General features: G+C 38.4%; 1 protein-coding gene across 4 annotated transcripts in view; it reads right to left on the bottom strand.

Annotated features, from left to right (window-relative positions):
* The window catches only part of SGK3 (serum/glucocorticoid regulated kinase family member 3), a 111887-nt gene that overhangs the window by 60939 nt on the left and 24818 nt on the right, over window positions 1-26130 (bottom strand). For 2 of the 4 annotated variants that reach the window (XR_003002951.1, XM_024742632.1), the window contains exon 1: window positions 4603-4734. The exons of 1 other annotated variant lie outside the window; for it this stretch is intronic. The gene's annotated coding sequence lies outside the window, so the exon portion shown is untranslated. Of the gene's footprint in view, window positions 1-4602; window positions 4735-26130 lie in introns of those variants that run through there. One more of the 4 variants, XM_024742633.1, reaches the window with a different exon arrangement.

Raw genomic sequence — 26130 nt, 5'->3', positions numbered from 1 at the left:
ACCCAAAAAAAAAAAAAAAAAAAAAAAAAAAAAAAAAAGAATGAAATAATGCCATTTGTAGCAACATGGATGGACCTACAGATTGTTATACTGAGTGAAGTCAGACACAGACAAATATATGACATTGCTTACATGTGGAATCTAAAAATCGTACAAATGAACTTATATATAAAACAGAAATAGAGTCACAGATGTAGAAAACAAGCCTATGGCCACCAGCAGGGAAAGAGGGGGGGGATAAACTGAGAGAATGAGATTGATATATACACAGTACTATATATAAAATAGATAACTAATAAGTACCTACAGGGAACTCTACTCATTACTCTGTAATGACCTATATGGGAAAATAATCTATAAGAGTGGATATATGTATATGTATAACTGATTCACTTTGCTGTACACCTGAAACTAACACAACATTGTACATTAACTATACTCCAATAAAAATTATTTTTAAAAACCCACAAAAATTAGGATTTAGATACATATATTTTTTCCCTATCAACTCTTTCCTGTCAACAGAAACTGCAGATTCATTCCAGGAATGGTAAAATAAATTTAGATGATACTTGTAAGAAAATAAATTAGGCTAATGGGTGCCCTAGAATGGGAAAACCCCAGTTGAGGTGGTTTGGGAGGCAAGAGAAAAGAAAAGAGAATTAAATTGCAGAAGTGTCTACACAAGTTCCTGAAACAAGTTTTAATCTATAAGAAAAAAATCACAAGTAAAATAAAAGCATTCACTCAGCTGGAATATGTGCAAGCGTATGTTTATAATGAAATGAAGCAAAACATAGTAAATCAAATGCTGATAGAAGACTTAATAAAACTGAAAGCTTCAACAAGAGACAAATTCAAGCATCTTATATCTATCACCTTTCTCTGAAGAGTTAAAAGCTTCTGGCATATATCTTCTCCATATATCCAGAAAATAAATGACGAAAGAAATACGAACATTTTATTAAACAACGAAGGGAAAGAAGGTAAACTATTCTCCACAGATCAGAAAAAGGAAGAGAATATTCAGTCTTACCAGCTCAGAAAACAAAGGACAGTATTATTCGTGCCTAGAGATGCAAAAACAAAATAAAGCTTAGGAATAATTCCTCACAAGAAAATCCAAAGCTGCAGATGGCTCCATGAAGTCTGTCTTGTCCTAATGGTTTTCTGAGTGAGTTTATGTATTTTTTTAAATTAATTAATTAATTAATTTTTTGGCTGCGTTGGGTCTTTGTTGCTGCGCCCGGGCTTTCTCCATTTGCGGCGAGCTGGCGCTGCTCTTTGTTGCGGTGCGCGGGCTTCAGCAGTTGTGGTTTTCAGGCGCTAGAGCACAGGCTCAGTAGTTGTGGCCCACAGGCTTAGTTGCTCCGCGGCATGTGGGATCTTCCCAGACCAGGGCTTGAACCCGTGTCCCCTGCATCGGCAGGCGGATTCTTAACCACTGTGCCACCAGGGAAGCCCTGTGTATATTTTTTAAACTTGTGCCTGTCCACCTTCGTGGATGTTGGGTTTGTTGCTCTCCCTGTACTTACTCCCTTCTAAAATTCAGACCTCAGTAACTTCATTGGAATCTTTTCAGGACTGAATTTCACCTGCCTTCTTCCTGAAGTGTCCATATTGTAGAAATGATGGTTGAGGCTCAATATTTAATGACTTAAAGACCCATTAAGGAGAACTTTAAGTTCACTTTTATTTAAAAAACAAATAAGTGGGTGTATATCTTATTTTTCCTCAAAAAAGTAACTGGAATTTGTGTGTGCATGCTTTCTGTCCTCCAGGAGCTTATATGTAGCAAAAAAGAAAAGACAAATGCCCAAAGAATTACAATTCAAGGTAGAGTGTGATAAATTCTTAAAAAGGCATGAAAAAGTCACTAGAATTCAGAGGAAAGCAATACCACATCCAACTGAACCTATCTAGGTATTTGGGGTAGTGGTAACATGTAAGGGAGGTTTTGAAGCCTGGACACTCAAAAACAGAAAGAGCAGCATAAGTTCTCGGTACAAACAGGTTAACAGTCATTAGTCTAATTTGTCTGAATTCCTGCCTACTTGGGGGAAAAGACGGACTCATTAATAAAAAGAGAGAGAGAAACTGTCATGAAGCCACCTTGGGATTTTACAGGGTATTACCATTAAAGCCTTATTTTACTTTCACATTTACAAGCATAAGTTGGAAATCACTTTTCTTATATACAGGAGATAGAGACTGGAAAAGTGGATTTGAGATCATGTTGCAGAGAACTCTGAATGCCAGATTTCTCACTCTGGATTTCATTCTGCAGATAAGAATGTGAAGGCAAACGAAAAGGGAGCTGGTAGAGCTGTAGGTGTAGAGGAGGAAATGAAATGGAGGAGCGCCTGAAGAAATGGGAACTTGGTAACTACTGGAATGGCAGGTTTGCAAAAAACTGGAGAAGTCAGTAGCTATTTGCACATGGAGTGCCAACTAGAAGGAGGACTTAACATTGCCTCAAGGTTTTATTCCTGGGTAACAGGAGAAATAACCAGAAATGGGGAGAGGGTGGAGCAGGGCAAAATGAATTGTGAATTGGCTTAAGTACTTACGAGCCCTAGTTGGAAATGTCTGCATGTGACACGCTCTGGTGCCAGGCATTGTTTCCAGGCGCTTAGGGTACAGCAGTGAACACAAGAGGCAAGCACCCTGCCCCCGTGGAACTTACCATCTAGTGGCAGACAAGAGATAACAGACAGATAAATAGACAAATACATATTATAGGAAGAGTAGGGTTGTATGGCATTTTAAATAGGAGGGTCTGACTGAGATAGTAACATCTGAACAAACACCTACAGGTGAGGGAGTGGCCTCTACAAGGGGCCAGGGAAGAGTCAGCAACTAACAGACCAAAATCTCCAAATGATTTCACTCCATGATGCTTTTGAAGTTAGCAGCAACTGCAACGTATCTCTTACAGGAGGGGACCCAGTCCTATTTCCTTGGGCTAGCATTCCATGCCTATCTTACCCAATCAAGAAAACTTCACTAATAACACAATGATAACAAACTGCCTAGAAGGTCAATTTGTTTATACTGGCTGTTCACATTCCCTACATGAGAGAAAAGGAGTGCATAAAACAACAAAACCAAAGCACTGCTAGAACATGTTTGTACAAAGCTTAAGAAGACAATCCTCTTGTTCTCAAAGCAATCATTGATGTAGCAACTTTCAGACTTGTGATTTAAATCAAAGGTGCTGAAGAATGATTATGAATCATGCAGTTAAGCTACCAAGCAGGATGTTGCTGAGAGAAAAATTATTCACAGCACCATAAAACTGTCAAAAATAAAAATAGTACTATTATCAACACAAGAAGTAATATCATCCTTTGCTTTTATAATTTGTTGCTCAGCAGAGCTGAATTCTGGTCTAAGCCCTGTCATTTATTGGTTTTGGGTTTTTGGGCCTCATCCTTATTTATAAAGGGCAGCCCATCTGATTTTTCAGATTCCTTTCAATTCTGAGTTTCCATGTGACAGGTTACGATTCTTATGATGTTTATTTAGTTTATGTATTTGGGTACTCTGGTTTACCTCATTTTGCAATAATATTACAAATAAGCACCCACCCAAAATAGTACAACTTATAAGTTCTGTATAAAGTGATATGAACTTCTTTTTAAGCACCAGAGCTTGGTGCTTAAAATGAGGCTACACTCACTGGAAAAGTGCTGCCTTTCTTCATGCCTCTTTCAGAACAACCTTCAAGACTGAGGTTTCTGTATCATTTGAGAGTGGCTTTGATTTGGAGCAAGGTAGGTGGATCACGTCTCTAGTACAACAGAAGAGTAATGAGACCTTTTCCAGTGGGACTCAGTCTTTGAATACTGTTCCAAAGGAATCCCCAAGCAACAGCTCTGCAGAAGGTTTTTCTTTCTGCAGCTTTGAAGATTAATGCCCATCTGACTGCATAATAAAGAAAACAGCCATAGTTATTGTGGACTATGAGGCAAACACTAAGTAGTAACTCATTTAATCCTCATAAAAATCCTATAAGGCTGCATCTCTTCTTATTCTCATTTTTCATATGCAGAAGCAAAGTCATAGAGAAGTTAAGCAAATTGCCCAAGTTTTCACAATTAATAAGTAGATTCAAAGCCTGCTCGCTTAATCTCTACAATCCACTGCCTGTGTAAACCCCGGTGTCCTTGTTTAAATAACAGTCCCATTACCAGTCGCACTCTTCCTGCAATCTGAATAATAACACGAAGTCAAAATAAAGCCGCATCGTAAGTTCACTACCGAGTTTCTCCTCCAGTCCTGAACCACAAACCAGAAATGTATTTTAAAGAATACAAAGTCTCTGGAGTACCTGAGGTCTCTCGAGATTTGTGTGGTGCGTGGAGAGGGGGTGCTTCCCGGAACTAATGAGGTGAACAAGTGCTGCAAAACTAGAGCCCGACCCGGTCTCCCTCACTCGGGGTACTCACGCCACGCGGCCGCCAGCCAGCGCCCTGCGCTCCTACTCCGCGCGGAAGTGGCACCGGGGCCCGTCCGGCCAAACCACACCTGCCTCAGGCGCGCACCCGCGGGGTGCCTCCACCTGACCCACGTGGCGCAGGGCCCCCTGCCCATACTCACCTTCGGGGACCCACGCCCGGCGTGTGGCGAGCGGGAAGTGCCGCCACAGCTGCGCCACACTCCACCGGGTTCCACGCCGCGCCTCCCGCCCCCAGCGGCGCGCGCTGCGCTCCCTGCCCGGGCCAAACCTCCGGGCCCCGACCCCCGCGGCAGGGCCCGCCCCCACCAATCAACGGCGCCGTCTGGGCCGCTGGCCCCGCCCAAAGCGTGGAGGCAGGGCTTTTGCTCACTCAGCTCCGCCCCCAGCTCGCTCCGGGGTCTGTGCTTCCGAGAGGAGCTGTAGGCAAGGGTGCCGCTGGGAACGGCCTGCGGATGTGTGACCCCCGAGGGAGGAAGGGCTGGATGCAAGCAGAGGGGAGGGATAAAAGGAGAGAGACAGCAGTTGGGGTAAGAGGAAGAAAGGCTTGGGAAGGGGAAGAGAAGCCACTCTCCCCGGGTTCCAGCTAAGGTGTAGGACTGGGTGAGACATCTTAAAATAACGGCGTTCACTTAGGGCACTGACTAATCTCATTGTCTTCGGGCAGGGCAGGAGTCACACACGGATTCTGGGTTCCTGCGTGAGAAGTCACAGGGAATGGGGTTTAGAGGGGCAAAGAAAGGAAGTAATTCCTTTACTGATCTCCACCACACAGCCTCTTTGTTTTAAAAATTGTGGAAAGGACTCCCAGTAAGAATCCTCACTCCAGACTTAAATAAACGTTAATCATTCCCTCTCCCTTCAAACAGCTCCCCTCATACAACTTTTCAAGAGAGCAGACCTGAGTTTGTCATTAATGCCCATAGGGTACAACTGCAAGGTTTGCGACGGCGTGTATGGATAGAGAAAAAAATCAGACTACTGGAAAGGAATTATCTTAACTATTAATTTATTTGATTTGAGAAGGTGAAAAACGATTTGAGGAATCAAGTCAATAACTAATTGAATTATGGTGGGGTAAACACAAGACTCACTTTGCCAGCAAGCAGGATTGATACACAGTAACCTTTGCTAGAAGAATTTCAGAAAATAATGCCAAGAGGCCAGCCTAGCTGTGTGGCCTGAAGGAAAGTCACAATAAGGAAGTCCTCGATTTCCTTATCTGTAAAATGAAGAGATTAGGCCAGGTGCCCTCATGATCTCTAAATGCCCTTCCGCACTCCACGTCATCCTGCCAGGTTCAACAATTAAAGGAGGAGGACCACAGGGAAAGCGCTGTCCAGTCGGGAGCCACACAGAGAAATCGGGAATTTTTAGAAAAAGCCTCAGGGATCTCTGGTATCATTTCATTCAAGCTCTCCTCTCTGACTTTTCTATTTGTAATAATAATAACACTCTACTCCTAGCTCAAAACTTCAGGCTCTTCTTCCCACTCAATCCTCACATTTAGTCACTAGGTCTTTGGTTTTCTCCATTACAGGGTCTCTTCAATGACCCTTCTCATTTTCACTGTCATCTCTGTGCAAAGTACAAATTCAAAGAACTCAGAATCTTGCATCTGACCCCTACCTACTTTTTCTACCTAATCTCCAACCACTCTCTGTGTACACATTTGTCTGACAGACTGTCTCCTCACTGTACAGTATCCACAATGTACAGCCAACACTCCTGCCGCTGCCGCTGCAAACTTACAGCCACTGCTTCTCCACTCAGAATACCTCTCCTCAGTCCTAGCTACCTGTTGGGACTATGATAGCTCAGCTCAGGGACCTCTCTATGCAATAAAACTGCTATAATGCTTAGAATCTGTACTGCTCCACTTGGCACTTAGCAAGAACTACCTTGTTTTGTTTTCTCTCTTATTTATCATATTTACCTTCAAAACTAAACCATAAGCTACTCACTGGATGTGCCCAGGTTCCAGCCAATCCAGGAAGAAAAAGCTATTTTCAGTATCTCAAAAACCCTAAAAGAAATGATATGTTCATCAGCAATTAGGCTATCCAGGTTACCCACAACAGCAAGATTCTCTGTTTTTGTCTGAAATTTTACTGAAGTAACACCAATTACTTCAAGCGAACCAAAGCTTTGATGGATAGTTATATGTGACTGATTCAAAAAACAGGAAAATAAGTTATTAAGTAAGACTTGTTTTGAAGACTACATCTTTGAGATTCATGGAGGTACATAAAAATAAAAAGTAACCTACCCATTCTTTGTCAGCCCATTGCCCAAACAGGTGATAAACCCATAGTAAGTGCTTAAAAATATATTCATCTGACTACGGTTATTTTCCATTTTCCTTAAGTCCCCTCTCTCCCTTGCTGTAATTAAAATACTGGTCTTTTCTTTTTCATGCAGATAAAATTGTTGGAGTTTCCCCTTCTAATTCCAAATAAACTTTCAAGAATAAGATAAACAAAAATCACTCAGTACTTCTTGGAGTTGGACTAGAAAGGTTTTTAGTGTTCCAGAAATAAACCCTCGATTCACAGTAAATTGCCTGTGTTAGGGGGCCCTACATACTATTAAGCTCTTTAGAAAGTAAAATTTCCTTAACTGCAACCTTGCCGAAATGACACAAGTAGAAGCAGAACCAAGTTTGCAGAATGACTACCAAGTAAGAGTGAAAACTGATTTGCAATCTATCAATGGCTCCTTGTGTTTTGAAAATGTCACTGGCATGTTTAAAGGAAGCCCCAGAGCTCTGAGGTCTGGCCCAAACAATCTATAAATCACTAGTCACAGCAAACCTTTCTAATATTCTGGAGATTTAAGAAGTATTAAATAGGCAGACTAAACAATAGTCACACTTCATTTTACAGAGTGGTTATACCAGAGGCTTTTGGTTAAAGACTCTTGGAACTTTTCCTCTCCTCAAAGTGTGAGGTGACTATTAAGAATAGAGCCTTGAGGGAACTTCTGAATCCAGCCAAGATGGAGTAACAAGAACCATATTTGCCCTCCCACCTAAACCAACAACAACAAAAAAGAGCCAGACAAAATAAATAAAACAACACTTTTTAAGATATTAGATGTCAGGCAGTAAAGGAGAGTGATCCCTCAGGGATGGGAAATGAAGAAGGTTTACCCCAGCTTACTACCTTCAGAGACATTACAGGCCATGACATAGGAAAGGGGAATCCCAGAAAGCCCAGCAGATTCCCTGAGCTGAGGAGACGGAGCTGTGAGTTCAAGGAGAACAAGATGGTTGGAGTTCACAGGACAAAGTATGGGAGACATAACAACAGAGGATCCCAGAGATCTGCAAAGGGTCCTCCTCCTCAAGAATTCAACAGAGTTGATCAGTGCATGCATGTGAGGAAACTACCCAAGGCTGAGGAAAGAACAAACCATTGAAAGCATGAGAAGGAACAGTACTGGGCACTCGCAGAGGGACAGGAATAGTGGCTGTTCACACCAGGCTGACTAGAAAACCTCCCAATTCAATGCGGAGAGTACTCAGAAGGGTCTTGCCTTAGTACTGGAGAGTAATTAGGCCTAGACTAAATGCTGCTTGGATGCCACCAAAAAAATAAAAGATCTGAAAGGATCAAACTATTTTAAAGCAATTTAACTGCATCTGAAGTTAAAATTCAAACATCTTTACAGGAATACAAAAATATTCAGCACCCAACAAGATAAAATTCACAATATCTGCCATTCAATCAAATATTACAAGGCACAGCAAGAGGCGGGAAAATATGACCCATAATGAGGAGAAAAACCAATCACTGAAACTAACCAACAACTGACACAGATGTTAGAACTAGCAGACAAGGACATTAAAACAGTTATTACAATGGTAGTATACTTAAAAAATTAAGTAGAGACAAGGAAGGTAGAAAATTTCTAAATCCAACTTCTACAGATGAAAACAATCTCTGAGGTGAATAATACATTGGGTGGGATTAACAGAAGAGTAGACATAGAAAAGGAAAGGATTGGTGAGCTTGAAGACACACAACGGAAACTTTCCAAAATGAACTATACAGAAAAAAAGAAAAGAGAATCAATGAGCCATGGGACAAGTTCAAGCAGCCAACTATAATTGTAATTAGAGTCCCTGAAGGAGGGTTGGGGAAGGAGATCAGAAAAGACGTGTGAAGAAATATGACTGGTATTTTTCAAAATTTGACGAAAATTATAAACCCACAGATTTGACAAGCTCAATTAACCCAAACACTAGGAACATGAAGAAAACTATACCAAGACATTTCATAATGAAATAATTAAAAACTTATCAGTGATAAAGCAAAAATCTTAACAGCAGCCAGAGGAAAAAAGGCAGACTATGTATGGAGGAACAAAGGCAAAAATGACAGCAGATTTCTTGTAAGGAATAGTTCAAGGAAAAGATAGTGGAGCAACATCTTTGAAATACTGAACAAAAAAATTGTAAGCCTAGAATTCTATACCTAGCAAAAACATCTTTCAAACCTGAAGGAAATACAAAGATTTTTTTCAGACAAATAAAAAAAAAGCCAAAGAATTCATAACCAGCAGACCCACACTACAAGAAATGTTAAAACAAGTCCATCAGACAGAAGGAAAATGATTCCAGGTTTCTGGAAGTATAGATGTGCACTAGGAATGACGAACACTGGGAATACAGGTTTCCCCTGCTATCCAAAAGTAGAGTCTTCCTATGAAAGCTTTCATAACCCAAAATGGTGTAAAACTAAGTCAAAACGATATTTAGAAAGAACAACACCGAACGACTTAAACTGCCTGATATTATAAAGACATAGTAAAGCTATAGTAATCAAGACAATGTGATCATTAGAACACACAAATAGATAATTACAACAGAATAGACAGTGAAATAGAGCTTTGTGACCTTAGAAAGAGAAATTGCCTGAACTATCACAACCACTCAAAAATAAGACTTAAATCCAGGTCTCCAACTTTAATTCCTGAGCTCTTTTCACTGTAACCGCCTTTCTTATCCAAGCTCATGTCTTCAATTTTCATCTCCATACAGTTGGCCACAATACATTTACCTGAAGCATGACCTCTTTCCCAACTCTAGTTCCAAATTTCCAACTACCTGCTAAATATCTCCCCGCCAAAATAAATTAATTCATAGTTTTCCCTTCAAGCATATTCTATTAATATTACCTCCTAATTAGTACCTAATTCTATTAATAATACCTCCTTTTACCCAGTCACACAAGTTCAAAACCTTGATTCTTCTGGGACTTCTCCCTAGATCTTCCCTCCCTTGCCCATTTAGGTTCTCAGAGCCTTTGATAATTTTTTTTTTCTTTGTTTTGGCCATACCACGTGGCTTGTGGGATCTTAGTTCCCCAACCAAGGATCAAACCCGGGACCACAGCTGTGAAAGCACCGAGTCTTAACCACCGGACTGCCAAGGAATTCCCGATAATTTTGTTTTCTTAGGCTAGAATAGGCTAACTCCTCATCATTCAGGTCTTAATTAAACAGCTGTCCCTTAGACAGCCCTCTCCTATCTAAAGAAGGCCTTCCTCTGTTATCTCTATCATAGTAGCTTGTTCATTTTCTTCATACAGCATTGATCACAGTTTGCTCTTTATTTCACTGTTTACTGTTCCACTGTACCTGCCCCATTAGAGTGCAAGGTCTATGAAAGCAAAATAACATATCCATTTGTTCACTATAGCATCCTTAGTGCCTACAGCTTATAATAATGGGGTGCAAATCATTAAGCGAATGAAGAGATTTGTTTCAAGTCTGACTCCACAATCTCTCTGGCACTTGTCCCTCTTCACTCCCACAGTTTAGGTCCAAGCCATCCTGTTGTGCTAATTTTCTAATGGTCTCCTAGTGCCCTCTCTTGTTCTTTTCCTATTCATGTTGTAAAATGCTGTCTAAGGAGAATTCTAGTCATGTCATTTTCTCTGTTCAAAAATCTTTAATAATTGTAATGTAATCTCTATCAAAACTCCAAAAGCCTTGTTTTGCAGGAATGGAAAAACCGATCCTCAAATTCATATAGATTTTCAAAGGGCCCTATATAGCCAAAACAATATTGAATAAGAACAAGGTCTCACACTTCCTGATTTCAAAATTTATCACAAAGCTATAATAATCAAAACAGTGTGGTTCTAGCATAAGGATAGATCTATAGACCACTGGGATAGAATTGAGTTAATAAATAGACCTATACATCTGTAGCCCACTAATTTTCAACAAGGGCGCCAAGATCACTCAATGGGAAAAGGATAGTCTCTTCAACTGGTGCTTGGCCAACTGGATGTTCACACGCAAAAGAATGAAACTGGACTCCTACTTCACAACATATACAAAAATTAACTGAAGATGGATCAGTGAACTAAAAGAGTTAAAACTATAAACTCTTGGAAACACAGGGATGAATTTTCACAACCTTGGATCTGGCAATGGATTCTTAGATATGACACCAAAAGCAGGAGCAATAAAAGAAAAAATAGATAAACTGGACTTCACCAAAATTAAAAATTTTTGTGAATCAAAGGTCATTATTAGGAAATTAAAATGACAACCTATAGAGTGAGAGCATAAAACTGCAAATCATATATCTGATAAGAGTCTAATATCCAGAGTAAAGAACTTGTACAACTCAACAACAAAAAGATAAATAACACAATTAAAAAGTGGGCAAAGGACCTGAATAGACATTTCTCCCAAGAAGATATATAAATGACCAAAAAGGACATAAAAAGATGTTCAACATCATTAGTCATTAGGGAAATGCAAATCAAAACCACAAAGAGATACCACTTCACACGCACTAGGATAGCAATAATCAAACAAGTAGAAACTAAGTATTGGTGAGGATGTGGAGAAATTAGAACCCTCATACATTGTTGGTAGAAAAGTAAAATGGTGCAGCTGCTGTGGAAAACAATTTGGCAGTTGTTCAAAAAGTTAAACAAAGAATTACCATAGGACCCAGCAATTTCACACCTAGATATATACCCCAAAGAACTGAAAACAGGTACCCAAATAAATATTTATATATGTATGTGAATAGCAGCATTATTCAAAACAGCCAAAAGATGGAAACAACCAAATGCCCATCAACACAGACAAATTGTGATACAAATACTCGATGGAATACTATTCAGTCATAAAAAGGAATGAAGTGCTGATGCGTGCTACAATGTGGACGAACCTCGAAAACACTGGGCTAAGTCAAAGAAGTTAGACATGAGAGTTTACATCCTGAATGAATCCACTTAAATGAAATATTCAGAATAGGTAGATTCAAAGAAACAGAAAGCAGATTGGTAGTTGTTAGGGACTGAGGGGATGAGAGAATGGGCAATAACTGTTCAATGGATATGGGGTTTAATTTGGGGGTGACAATAATTTTTTTTTTAATTTTTATTGGAGTATAGTTGATTTACAATGTTGTGTCAGTTTCAGCTGTACAGCAAAGTGAATCAGTTACACATATGCATATATCCACTTTTTTTTTTAACATTCTTTTCCCGTATGGGCCATTACAGAGTATTGAGTAGAGTTCCCTGTGCTATACAGCAGGTTCTTATTAGTTATCTATTTTATATATAGTAGTGTGTATATGTCAATCCCAATCTCCTAATTTATCCCTCCCTCCCCTTATCCCCTGGTAACCATAAGTTTGTTTCCTACATCTGTGACTCTACTTCTGTTTTGTAAATAAGTTTACTTGTACCCTTCTTTTTAGATTCCACATATAAGTGATATCATATATTTGTCTTTCTCTGTCTGACTTACTTCACTCAGTATGACAATCTCTAGGTCTATCTGTGTTGCTGCAAATGGCATTTTTCATCCTTTTTATGGCTGAGTAATATTCCATTGTATATATGTACCACATCTTCTTTACCCATTCCTCTCTTGATGGACATTTACTTTGCTTCAATGTCCTGGCTATTGTAAATAGTGCTGCAATGAACATCAGAGTGCATGTATCTTTTCAAATTATGGTTTTCTCTGGGTATATGCCCAGGAGTGGGATTGCTGGGTCATATGGTAGTTCTATTTGTAGTTTTTTAAGGACTGAGGATGACAATTATGTTTAAAACTAGACAGAAGTAGTGGTTACACAACACTATCAATAAATATACTAAATATCACTGAATTGTGCACTTTAAAATGGTTAACTTTATGCTATATGAATTTCACCTTAATTTTTAAAAAAACACCTTAACAGTGATGACTGAATAAGATCTTATCAGCCTAGCCTCCTAGATCCTCTGTATTCTGACCATGATATGACCTTACTTCCCCTTCATGTACCCAGTGCTCCAAGCAAAACGAGCCCTTTCCTTTACATGCAACACAGACTTCATTTCTCTGCATATGTAAGCCCAACTGATCTTTCAAGGCATTATTCAACTATAAGCTCCTTTAAGATTTTCTCATTCTTAAAAAAAAAAAAAAAAAGATTTTCTCATTCTTTTTGTGGGGATACTCTCTTTCCTGTAAGTTTTTATGAGCATTTTATCTGCACCTCTTGTTTTCTAACTCAGAGTATTTATTTATATCTATATATCCTCTATTAGCCAGTAATTGCCAGCAAGATCCATATGTGATTCATCCTCTTATTCCCAGGCTCCTTAGGATACGCTTACACAGAGCAGACACCTAAAAAGTTATTGAAGGAAAAAGATGAATAGAAAATGAATTTCTGCATATGAATCCTCTTGGCTTTCATTATAGGACTAGAGGTGTGTTTTATATTTTGTATCTGTGAATATATTTGACTCTAGAATGTCTAAAACACTTTGAAAATCGCATGGGGTAATATTACAATTTCCTGATGAAATGGTTATAAAAATATTTCTGAACACTAATATAACTAGAATTACTTGTATCCTTGACAATAATTGCTAATGTTAACAGTACAAGTCATAATAATAACAGCTAACAGTTCTATAGCACATATGTACCACACTCTCCAAGCACTTTATATATACGGATCCTCACAATAAGCCTATCAGCTATATAAAATTATCACCCCATTTTACAGGTGAAGAAACACCTACAAAGTCAAAAAACATGTCCAAATGTCACTTAGCTAGTAATTGGTAGGCTTGGGATTAGAACCCAGGTACTTCGGTTCCAGAATCTATGCTCTTAACCACTATGCTCTATCACCTCTCTACAATAAGTTTTACTGTGCCTAATAAAATGTCTTTGAAAGGTCAATGAGTGCCCAAGAAAACATTTCCTGATATTACAGAGCAGATTAATGTGAAACTTTCACTGTTTTCCCAGACTTTGTGTTTGAAATTTTGAGATGACTAATAACTTTTAGAAATAAACTTGATTTCACTATACTGAAAGTATAATGACTAAGAAACAAAGTTGAAGCAGGGACACAATGTAACACACAATTAAAGATATAATAATGAATTAACTATAATAAAGGAACACAATGAAAGTAGAAGTACAACAATGGGACTGTAGACCTGAAATATAAAGGAGCCTGAAAATTTCATAAAGAAAGTCTTCTGATAATATAATTTTTTAAATGTGAATTTCTGTATCTCAGATTCCAATATAATTCTTATGTAAAACAGTGCTTATATATCTTTTTGCTTAAATGCATGTTGGTTTACATACATATTAATGTTATAGTGAACGGACCTAACTCTATAAAGGAGAATTAGTAACCTATGATGTAATTATATTCAAGTCTCATATAGCAGTGGACCAAAGAAAATAAAATTTGATATACAACAATTAGAGGTTGTTCATCTTAGAGAGGAAATAAAATCTTTGAATTTGACATCCAATTTAATCATTTTTCTCAAGCCTCAAAAGTCTTTTCTATTAATCTTGTATGCAGAAAATCATCTTATTAATAAGGTACTGAGTAATTTTATTTGACACTGGAATTTGGAATAGGCCTTTGGGTTTAAATTTGTCTGAAATGATTTATATGATATGGTCAGTAACTTTTAATTGACGATTTATTACCCATATTTCGTTTAAAATGCTGCCTAATTCACATTCCATTAATTGACACGGAGATTACAAGGACATTTTTATGCATTCCTTTGTACGCTAAGGGGGGACATTATTTTCCACCTTATTTTCATGATTCAATAGACTATGTCATAAATAGGTAAAGTTTTTTTGTTTTTTTCCAGTATGGATCCCAGAGTTCAGCACTAACAGCTTCATTCATATGACTTTACCTTCTAAGATTTTTTTTTTTTTTAAGATTTTTTTTTTAATTAATTAATTTATTTATTTATGGCTGTGTTGGGTCTTCACTTCTGTGCGAGGGCTTTCTCTATTTGTGGCAAGCGGAGGCCACTCTTCATCGCGGTGCGCGGGCCTCTCACTATCGCGGCCTCTCCCGTTGCGGAGCACAGGCTCCAGACGCGCAGGCTCAGTAACTGTGGCTCACGGGCCCCGCTGCTCCGCGGCATGTGGGATCTTCCCAGACCAGGGCTCGAACCTGTGTCCCCTGCATTGGCAGGCAGATTCTCAACCACTGCACCACCAGGGAAGACCAACCTTCTAAGATTTTATTGTAAGTTTACCTTTTACCTAATTAAAACACTTGCAAGCTCTCTTCCTTTGTAATTTTTCTCTATTCATACCAAATTTACATCTCAATAACATATCTTTTAATAACAGAGTAAGAGAAACATTAAAAAGGTGATGCAACATCCCAAGTCATTTACAGACAATGAGGAAAAAAGGGAAGAAGAGAAAGACGACTATTCCTGATTCTAATTCCTTGGTCTGATATAATGATTTATAAATTACTAATTATTGATTTAGCTAATATCTGCATTAACTGAAGACTAACATTTTATTTGGCAAAGAGTATAATAAAAATTCAATTTAATTTAGTAAGTACTGATTCCCTAAGATGCACACTGCTCTCCATTGGGCCCTATGTATAGTACATTAAGTGTACAAAATTTAAAAATCTTTTAATCCCACCATCTATTGTTGATAGAACAAGAAACAAATGTTATTAAATATATAAGTTAGGGTATTTATAGAGTGACCAATGGAGTACTTAAAAACGGTGATCTTACTACAGTGATGGGTAGAGGGCGTGCTGAGTGAGCTCAAGTCTCATGTATTATATGTAATTGTAGTTCAAACATAATGTTCAAAGTTGACAAAAATCAAGAAAGGTATACGTTCATTATTTAGAGATATAGGAAAATATAATTGCAAGTAAAAGCAAAGAAGATTAAAAATGGCTCCTTCTCAAAATTAACCAAAGAGACCTAACTAAGCTGATTAGAGGAATTACTTCAAGTGACTTCAAAACCAAGCACATTTCTCGTAGGAAAAACCCTGAGGATGAAAGAAACAAACAAAAACTTTAAACTCTATTCAAGTAATCATATTGGTGGGATAAATAAAATGAGTAATTATCTTCCTGTCTTTAAGAACTAAGAATTTTGTTGTGGGAGAAAAGAGGTATAGATGGTTTTTTTAAAAAACCAGAGAAACCTACAGTACTGAATTTCAGTTGGAAGTAACATTATATTTTGTATTTTACCTTTAATATAATATATACATATATATGTATCAATATTACCCACCTCTGGCACAGAAAAGGCCTAAAATCAATGACCATTCCAGTAAGTGAGCACCACCTGCACCTGGAGAGTGGTCTCTAAATACTTCCCGCTAAAATGAATTAGGGCTCCTTGTAGAATTGGTTGATGTGGAGCTGGGGCAGGAAATGTACAAAATGAGCCTGGAATGTCTTAACTTCCTTAATCACTGGTATGATATCATGATTACTCGAGTCACATCAAAGGCTTCGGAGGCCAACTCAAAGAGTTAACCAAAGATGGGAAAATACAGCCTAAAAAAGAATAATGACTATGATGAACTGAAACACACTGAATGTTAAATCCAGGAGTTTACAGAGATACTAAAAAATACAAAACAAACCTCATGGATTACATTTGAATGATGCTAAGGAAATAAATCATTTTTTTTGAAAACTGGTAAATAAAGGGTAAAAAAATCAAGCCTTTATCGTGCCTTTCCAATATAAACTGTACCCCAAGTTAACCAAAGAGTTGATGAGGGGAAGTTTTTCTTTACAGAATTTCAGCTAATGAATAAAGAAGAACAGAATTTAAATCACCATTTTGTAACCCCTAATGAATTAATGCATCGAGGCAATGATCATCAATAGCGGCTCACCTCATAAAAGAAGAACCAGCCAGACATTTTATACCTCCTGATGGAAAAACACACCAGCATTCATGAAGTATTCTTGCCAAAAATTCTGAACCCAAATCTCACAAATTATTAGCTCTAACTTCCACTGTATAGGTAATTCAGGGATCAGAGGTACATGATAAACGATATTTCAAGGATGCAATCAATAAAATTTAGTGGAAAATTCTATAGGACAAAGGACCTTGTTTCTTCATTACACAAATTGTGAAAGAAAAAAGTAAGGCAAAAAACAAAGATTAAAAGACTTAACATTGTAAAACAACTATACCCCAATAAAAATTTTTTTTTAATTTAAAAAAAGACTTAAAACGATACATCAACTACCAATTCTAATGTATGCATATTATTTAGATCGTGATTGGACTAAACAAACTGAAAAAATTATGAGGCAATTGGGGAAATTTAAACATCTGATTAAGAAATCATTGTATTTTTTTCTTTTAGGTATGATGATGTTATTGTGTTATGTTTTTTAAAGAGTTTATATTTTAGAGATAACACTGAAATGTTTATGGATGAAATGACTTGATGTCTCAGATTTGCCTCAAAATTACATATATGATGGCGAGGGAGCGATTAGCTGAAATAAGATTCAGTCATAAGCAGATAATAGTTGAAACTGGGCAACATGTTTATGGAAGCTAATTATACTATTCAGACTAGTTTTGTATATGTTTGAATTTTCCTATAATAAAAAGGGTTTTTTCCTTAAAATAGTGTTTGCTTCAGAGGAATGGTGAGGTGAGAGACTTGCTTTTTCATTATAAGCTTTCCTGTACTATTTTTTAAAAAATTTTAGATACATGCATATATTTCATGTCTAAGGAAAAAGTCCTATCAATAACGTAGGAAATAACCCATACAGGGTAAAAAAAAAAAAAAAAAAGGAAATATGCATACATTAAAAATTTAACCAGTCCATGATTTAGTTTTAAACTGAATGGTATACACCAGGAGTTTTCAAAGTATAGTCTATGGGACCCCTGGAAGGTGCTAAGATCCTTTCAAGCTATTCTCATAAAACACTAAGATATTATTTGCCTTTTTCACTGTGTTGACATTTGCACTGATGGTGCAAAAGCAATATAGCAGCTAGAACTGCTGATGCCCCTGCATGAATCAAGGCAGTCACACTGCCGTACTAGCATGCACTGCATTCTCTACTGTCACTCATTTGCAGTTTAAAAAGAGAAAAAAGCTAAGTTCATTTAAGGATGTCCTTGACAGCACAGTAAAAATTATTAATTTTATTAAATCTCAAGCTTTGAGTACAGTTCTGTGACAAAATGGTAAGTATGTATAAAGCACTCTGCTGTACACCTAAGTCTAATGACGGTCTGGAGGGAATGCCAGTCCCTGCATGATTGTTGGAGTTCAAAAAGCTGAACTAGCTGCTTTTACATAGAACAGCGTTTCTACTCAAAAGGACAACTGACAAACGATAATATTTGCCAAACTTGGGTACTTGGCAGACATCTTCTTGGAAATGAACAAAGTAAGCCTATCACATCAAGGAAAACAACTCAATGTATTTGTTGGCAATGATAAAAATTCAAGCTCTCAAGTAAAACTTAAGAGTTTTGGAAAATTTGTTTCTGCCACTATGAGCTTCACTGCTTCTCTCTTCTGAAAGATTTTTCTGATGCACTCGGTTGGTGATACTAACAAATATGATTTTTAAACTACTGTTAAAATGAAATGTATCAACATTTGGAAGATCTTCATAAATCAATCAATAAACCATATTTTCCAAATGACTAATGCATGAAGTTACAAAACCATGCATGCATCAAAGATCTATTCAAAATGTAAGAGGACTGTAGTGGGTGGAACGGTGGCCCCCAAAAGGATCACGAGATGAGATCATCTGGATCATCCACGTGAGCCCTAAATCCAATGGCAACTGTCCTTAAAAGAGACAGAAGAGAAGACACTGAGACACACAGAGGAGAAGGTCCTGTGAAGACGGAGGCAGATGAACACCAGAGGTAAGGAACGAATGTCCCCTAGAGTCCTTGAGGGAGAATAGCCCTGTTGATACCTTGATTTCAGACTTCTAGCCTGCAAACTGTGAGATATTAAATTTCTGTTGTTTTAAGCCACCCAGTTTGTGTTGTTACAGCAGCCCTAGGAAACGAATACAATGACCATTGGATTTTAATGTAACTGAGTACAAGTGTATTGATATGGATTCAGAGCCCACACTAGAGCTAATCTTGAAGAAACTACCACTTGCCAACTCTTGGTATAGTATCAAAGAAGAATCTCCACATTTTTCTGAAAAGGCTACTAAAATATCCCTGTTTTTCTCACTACATATTTTTGTGAGGCCTGATTTTTACACATACTTCAATCAAAACATATTGCAACAGATTGAATGAGGAAGCAGGTATAAGGGTCCAGCTGTCTCCTATCAAGTCAGATACTAAAAAGATATGAAATGTATAAAATGATGCTAATATAATTTTTTTAGTTTTGGGAAAAACTTATTTTTCATTAAAAATATGTGTTTAATATGCAATGGGATTATCTTTAAAAATTTTTTTTAATTTCTCAGTTTTAACTTCTTATATAGTAGATATTGATAACCCACATAAATACTAACTCCTTGGGCTCCTCAATAATTTTTAAGAGTGTAAGTGGTTCTGAGACCTTCCTGTGAAAACCACTGGTTTATACAATCAGCAAAGGAGGACAAACTAGGGGCCTGAGTAGTCAGAGAGGTATCATGTATGTAAGATTTTGGCTATTTTGAACTACATATTGGATTTTCAGCGGCAGGAGGAAGGCTGAGAAAGGTTCTTTTGTCAAAAGAACACTGCCAGTATATAATGCACCTAGAAGCAGGTCTATGCATGATAAGGCCAGGGGAGAGTAGGCCTCAATAAATATGTAATTTTACATATCCAGATTAGTATTACCTTTTTTTAAAAATTAATTTATTTTATTTTTGGGTCTTCGTTGCTGTGCACAGGCTTTCTCTAGTTGCAGCGAGCAGGGGCTACTCTTTGTGGCGGTGGCTTCTCTTTGTTGCAGTGGCTTCTCTTGTTGCGGAGCACAGGCTCTAGGCACTCGGGCTTCAGTAGTTGTGGCACGCGGGCTCAGTAGTTGTGGCACATGGGCTTAGTTGCTCCGCAGCATGTGGGATCTTCCCAGACCAGGGCTCGAACCCGTGTCCCCTGCATTGGCAGGTGGATTCTTAACCACTGCGCCACCAGCGAAGCCCAAGTATTATCATTTTAAAACAGTAGATGCATGACTGTTTAAGAACTCATTTACCTTTGGAAATATGTGACTTGAAAAGATGTTTGATTTTGTAAATGTGGGTGACATGCTAGTCTCCTTATTCGTTATGCTGCAAGTAGATGGAGTGAGTCCTTTTAAATACTGAACCAGCCAACCGCAGTCCTCCCCGAGTCTCCCTACATTCACTCCACCTGAACCCTCACACAGCTACTTTTTGCGTGGTGTATTAGTCAGCTAGGGCTGCCATTACAATGTACCACAGATGGGGTGGCTTAAACAACAGAGATTTATTTTCTCACAATTATGGAGGCTAGAAGTCCAAGATCAAGGTGTCTGCAGGGTTGGTGGCTTCTGAGGCCTCTCTCCATGGCTTGTAGAAAGATATCTTCTCCCCGTGTCTTCACATAGTCCTCGCTGTGTGTGTGTCTGTGTCCTAATTTCTTCTTCTTATAAGGACACAAGCCATATTGGGTTAGTGCCCACCCTAATGATCTCATTTAGCCTAAATTACCTCTTTAAAAATAGCCTATCTTCAAATACACTCACGTTCTGAGGTCCTGGGGGTTAGGACTTCAACATATGAATTGGGCAGGATACATTTCAGTCCACAAAACTTGGCTAACTCCTACTCACCCTTTGGGAAACAGCCTGAATCATACTTCTTCAGAGAAGCTGTCCTTGACTCTGGACTTATGTTAGGGCCCTTGTTACACTTAAATAGCATCCAATACTTATCCTACATATCATTTATCACACAAATGTAATTAAACACACAGTATAATTGTTTTATTACTGTCTCTCCTGCCAAACTCTAAGCACTGCGGGGCAGGGGCTGTGCGTGCCTGACATCCCAGGGTTGCTCAGTGAGTGAGTCAGGGAATGCTGTGTGTCACAGCATAGAGCATTTCATCAGTTAAAGCTCTAGGTCTACAAGGCTGCCTGGGAAGCATTCTGAGTACTGAGGCAGCTGCCATCCATAATGTACCAGCAAATCAGTAATCTTGGTGGTAAAGTCTCCCTGGCTTTTAATCCCACTGGAGCACTAGGGTAATGGGGTACAGACTTAACCCTAGCTCTGGCTCAGTCATTAACTAGCAATATAAAATATGATGCAATGTTCCTTCACTTTGCTTTATCTCTCATTCCTCATCTGTAAATGCAGAAATTATCTAAGTCAAAACCTGTCACAATTTACACAGAAAACCCCTGATCGCTGAATATCCCAAAGATACAAACCAACTCTGCCCCATGCTACTGGGGGCCCTGTCTGCTGGCCATTCTGACTGGTGTGAGATGATATCTCATTGTAGTTTTGATTTGCATTTCTCTAATGATTAATGATTCAACCCCAGCTTTTAACAGCCAATTCTACTGAAGCTCTGGGAGACCCATCTCCAGGCTTCTGAAGTTTTCTCTCACGCTAATCAAACAAAGCTTTAAGGAGTCACTACCACTTTCCAAATCTTCAGGGTCTCCAAGGAGTCGGAGGAGTTCGGGGGTTGTAAGTCTAGGGCCACAATTAATAACAGTCTTGCAACTTGGTTAGGAATCTAGAAGTGATATCTACGACTTGCAGGGGAAAATGCATTTGAATTCAGAAAACCAGAATACAAATGAATGTCTAGAATACTTCTGGAGTATGGACAAGGGGTGGGATCACATTCTTTCCTTTTATTTTATTTTGAAGTCAGGAAAGTACATAAGGTACGGAAAAGTCTCAGCAATTTAGAGTCTTTAGCTGTCCTCTCCTACACATTGCCTAACCATGTATCTTGACTACCCATGTGACTCATCTGGCAATAATAACACCACAGAGGTTGTTGTGAGTGTCACGTGAAGTCACATGTGGAAATGTATTAAGTACATAGGTAAAGAATGAAGGGCTCCACAGAACCTACAGAATTCTGGCTTCTGCCTCTTAGGAACTATGTAACCTTGGGCGGGTATTAATTTCTTTGTGCCTCAGTTTCCCCATCTGTAAAATGGAGATAATAACAGTAGCTATCTCTTTTTTTTTTTTTGCTTTACGCAGGCCTCTCACTGTTGTGGCCTCTCCCGTTGCGGAGCACAGGCTCCGGACGCACAGGCTCAGCGGCCATGGCTCACGGGCCCAGCTGCTCCAAATCCGTGTCCCCTGCATCGGCAGGCGGACTCTCAACCACTACGCCACCAGGGAAGCCCAACAGTACCTATCTCTTGTGGCTGTTGTGATAAGTTTGTAAGATACTTAGTGCTTGGAACAAAGGAAGCATTGAGTAAACATTAGCTATTTCCTTTAATGCTTTGTAATTCTCAGAGCTTTTCCACATTCAACCATCTCAAAAACCTGTGATTTCCCACTCTCCTCAACCCTCTCACCTCTCTTTCTTCTCTCCCTCCCTCAGCACTGTCCCAGTCTCACTGAAAACAGAGAGAACACCAGACTTTACCTCTTTCAACACCCCTACTCCCTGAACCGCTGTAGTGGGAGCACCTGGGGTTTCTTCCCCAGGCGCTGCAGTAGCATCCCCTTACCTTTCTAGAAAAAGCTACTTGTGTTTCTCTAAAAACCAAATGCTGCACGATTTCTCTGCCTAAAATGTTCCCCCCTCTCCTCCCCACCCCCTGGGGAGTTGGACTTGGGTTAACTCCTACTCCTTCTCTGGAGTCATTACACCATCTCCGTGACAACTTTCTGACCATCTTCTGCAAACTGGGGAGTGTCCCCTATGTCTATTTTTTTACAACCTCAGAACCTAGCAGAGCTGAGCCATGTAGAGTAACCAATTGCTCCTGTTTGCCTGGGACTGTCCTGGTTTTAACATTGAAAGTCCTGCATCCCAGGAAACCCTGCAGTCCCAGGTGGTCACCCTACTTCATACTCACCAAGTTTTACTAAATTAACACAGCCCACACTTGTTGTCTTCTCTTCCTCTTTCACTGTTCACTCTTCCACCCATTGTCATCAGCTTCCACCCGCCACCTCCCCAAACTGCTTTCATACATAGCACAGTACTCTCCTCATGGACAAATCTACTGACACTTTATAGTCCCTCATGGACTGCCCTCTCAATAAATAAGATTTAATAACCAGAGATTATTCATATGGTATACCTGTTTTATCTTATAGGAAAGCAAGCCAGTATTAAAATATCCACCTTTACAATGGAATACTACTCAGCCATAAAAAATAATGAAATAATGCCACTTGCAGCAACATGGATGGATTTAGAGATTATCATACTAAGTGAAGTAAATCAGAAAGAGAAAGACAAACACCATATGATATAACTTATATGTGGAATCTAAAATATGACACAAATGAACTTATCTACAAAACAGAAACAGATTCACAGATATAGAAAACTAACTTATGGTTACCAAAAGGGAAGGGGGGCAGGGATAAATTAGGAGTTTGGGATTATCAGATATAAACTATTATATATAAAATAAACAACAAGGGCCTATTGAATAGAACAGGGAACTCTATTCAATATCTTGTAATAAATTATAATGAAAAAGAATATATATGTATGTATAACTGAATCACTTTGCTGTACACAAGAAGCTAACACAACATTGTAAATCAACTATACTTCAATTAAAAAATAGTAATAATAAAGTAAAAAATAAAATATCCACATTTATTGTTTGCGTATACATGGAGTCAAGGCACCATCTTACATGTTGTTTACATAGTTCTAAATGTCATGCCATACTTATGATTATATAAAAATAATCACACAAAAAAAGCTCAATGATTGTTAAATGTTTTCTAAATAAGAAGTTTCCAGAAGTCATGACTCATGGAATTAAAAAAAAATTACTTGAAGTAATAAGAAAAGCAGTTCTCCTCTTTCATGAAATCCAAACAAGAAAACAGGATGGTATTTTAGGAAACTCGTAATTAATGATTTTTCTTTTTCTTTTAAGCTCTGAAAATATAAGTATAAAAATGACCTAGAAAAATGAATAAGTAAAGAAGTACTTAAATTTATTGAGTATTTATTTTTAATCAAAGAACAAGATTTTTAAAATATCTTAATAGTGGAGGCTTTCCCTCACCCCTTTTTAAGACTAAATGTGAACCAACCCTTATCAAAGAAAGATGCCTGCGAATTGCCTATGTGCATATTCCTCTCTCCCACTGAACTCTACCTACTTCTATGAGGGCAAGATTGGATCTTGTTTCTTACTGCATCTCTAGCACTTAGATAAACAGGTGGCTGGCCCAAGCAAGGGCAAAAATAAATGTCTTAAGTAGGGAGGTAGGGAGGAAGGGAAGAAACCTAAAAGAAGGTGAATTTTAGACAGTTGTAAAACAAGGACTTTTCAGAAGAGAGGGCATTACGTCAGAAATGCACAAAATTTCATTTGTAAAACATTCCCAGATGTATACAAAGGAAAGCACTGGCAATAAACACTAATTGTAAAGTTGACCATTATGATAGCTATTATTGATTCATCTTTTCTTGAATTTGTATAATTTCCAATATCACAGTGAAAAATTACTTCAGCATCTTATAGTCCATCTTACTTCCAAACAGTAGAATATGTATTGGGATTCAAAACAGGCTGAATGAATAGAAAATGCCTTTTTTTGTCCAAAATCAAGAAGTCCAGGGGCTTCCCTGGTGGCGCAGTGGTTGAGAGTCCGCCTGCCGATGCAGGGGACACGGGTTCGTGCCCCGGTCTGGGAGGATCCCACATGCCGCGGAGCGGCTGGTCCCGCGAGACATGGCCGCTGAGACTGCGCGTCCGGAGCCTGTGCTCCGCAGCGGGAGAGGCCACAACAGTGAGAGGCCCGCGTACCGCAAAAAAAAGAAGTCTGAAGGCAATTTTTTCACTTTTCATTTTCAGACATTTACACATACACCCCCCACCAAAAACTACTTCCAGGCAGTGGCTGATATTCAGTTGACATACACCAGTACAGTCATCCTGTTTTGTACATATTCAATAAAAGTTAGCCATTATTATTAATAGTACACTCTGACTTCTGAAATTGACTATCTATATTTTTATCGTATATTTATATATCTATATCTCCATTTCTATGTATAAACATATCTAAATAATCTGGAATGCCTCACTTCCTGACCTTTCTGAATAAATCAATTATCTATAAATAATTTCAAAAGCAAACAATTTTCCTAGAAAAATGCTAAAATTGATGCAAAATTATCAAACCACTGATTTGAAATAAATTATCTCAATCTCAAATCCTCCTTAAATTCAAAGAAAAGCAAATGGATTTTTCATGAAATTCAGAGATGAAGCAATTTGCCTTGCACTTCCATTTTGCTCGTGTGCAATAAGGACCATGTATAAGAAGTCAGTGTTAGAAGAAGTCAGTATAAGAAGCCAGAAAACTAGCAATGACCCAAAAGTCCATCAAGAGAAGAACAGACAACTAAACTGTGGAACAGTCATATAATGAGGTATTATACAGAAGTGAAAATTAATGCACTACATCTGCATACATCAACATGGGTGGATGTCATCAATGTTACTTTTACTATGTTAAAAGTAAGTATCAGGAGAAATCATTCCATTTGTATAAGTTTCAATAATGAAAAAAATTCAACGATTAGGGAAAAATACAAATGTTGCAAAAACTAGTTTTATAAAAAGTCAAGGGAATAATAAATACAAAGTTTTGTCATGGTTACTTGGGGGGTGGAGGGAGGTGAACTGAATTGGGGAAGTGTACATGGGGAATCTAATGTATTGCTAATATTCTGTTTCTTAAACTGGGTGATAGATACATGAGTATTTGGTTGTTATTCTCTACACTATGTACATATGCTATGAATTGTCTCTTATATGTGTTTAAAAATACGTTAAAAAAAGGAATGAACAGTTTACAAAAAATATTTTAAACAATGCAAATCTAAGTCCACTATATCCCTAGAATATTAAATCTTTTATTTTTTTTAAATAAAAAAAGCATACATGCAGATTTTTAGTTTAATAAAAAATGGATCTGGGGCTTCCCCGGTGGCGCAGTGGTTGAGAGTCCGCCTGCCGATGCAGGGGATGCGGGTTCGTGCCCCGGTCCGGGAGGATCCCACGTGCCACGGAGCGGCTGGGCCCGTGAGCCATGGCTGCTGAGCCTGCGCGTCCGGAGCCTGTGCTCCACAACAGGAGTAGGCCATGGCAGTGAGAGACCCGCGTAGCGCAAAAAAAAAAAAAAG

This window comes from Neophocaena asiaeorientalis, unplaced genomic scaffold (assembly GCF_003031525.2).
Source record: "Neophocaena asiaeorientalis asiaeorientalis breed wild unplaced genomic scaffold, Neophocaena_asiaeorientalis_V1.1 scaffold226, whole genome shotgun sequence".
NCBI classification, from domain to species: Eukaryota; Metazoa; Chordata; class Mammalia; order Artiodactyla; family Phocoenidae; genus Neophocaena; species Neophocaena asiaeorientalis.
The sequence above is the reverse complement of the archived record's forward strand: the minus strand, read 5'-3'. Positions and strand labels throughout refer to the sequence as shown.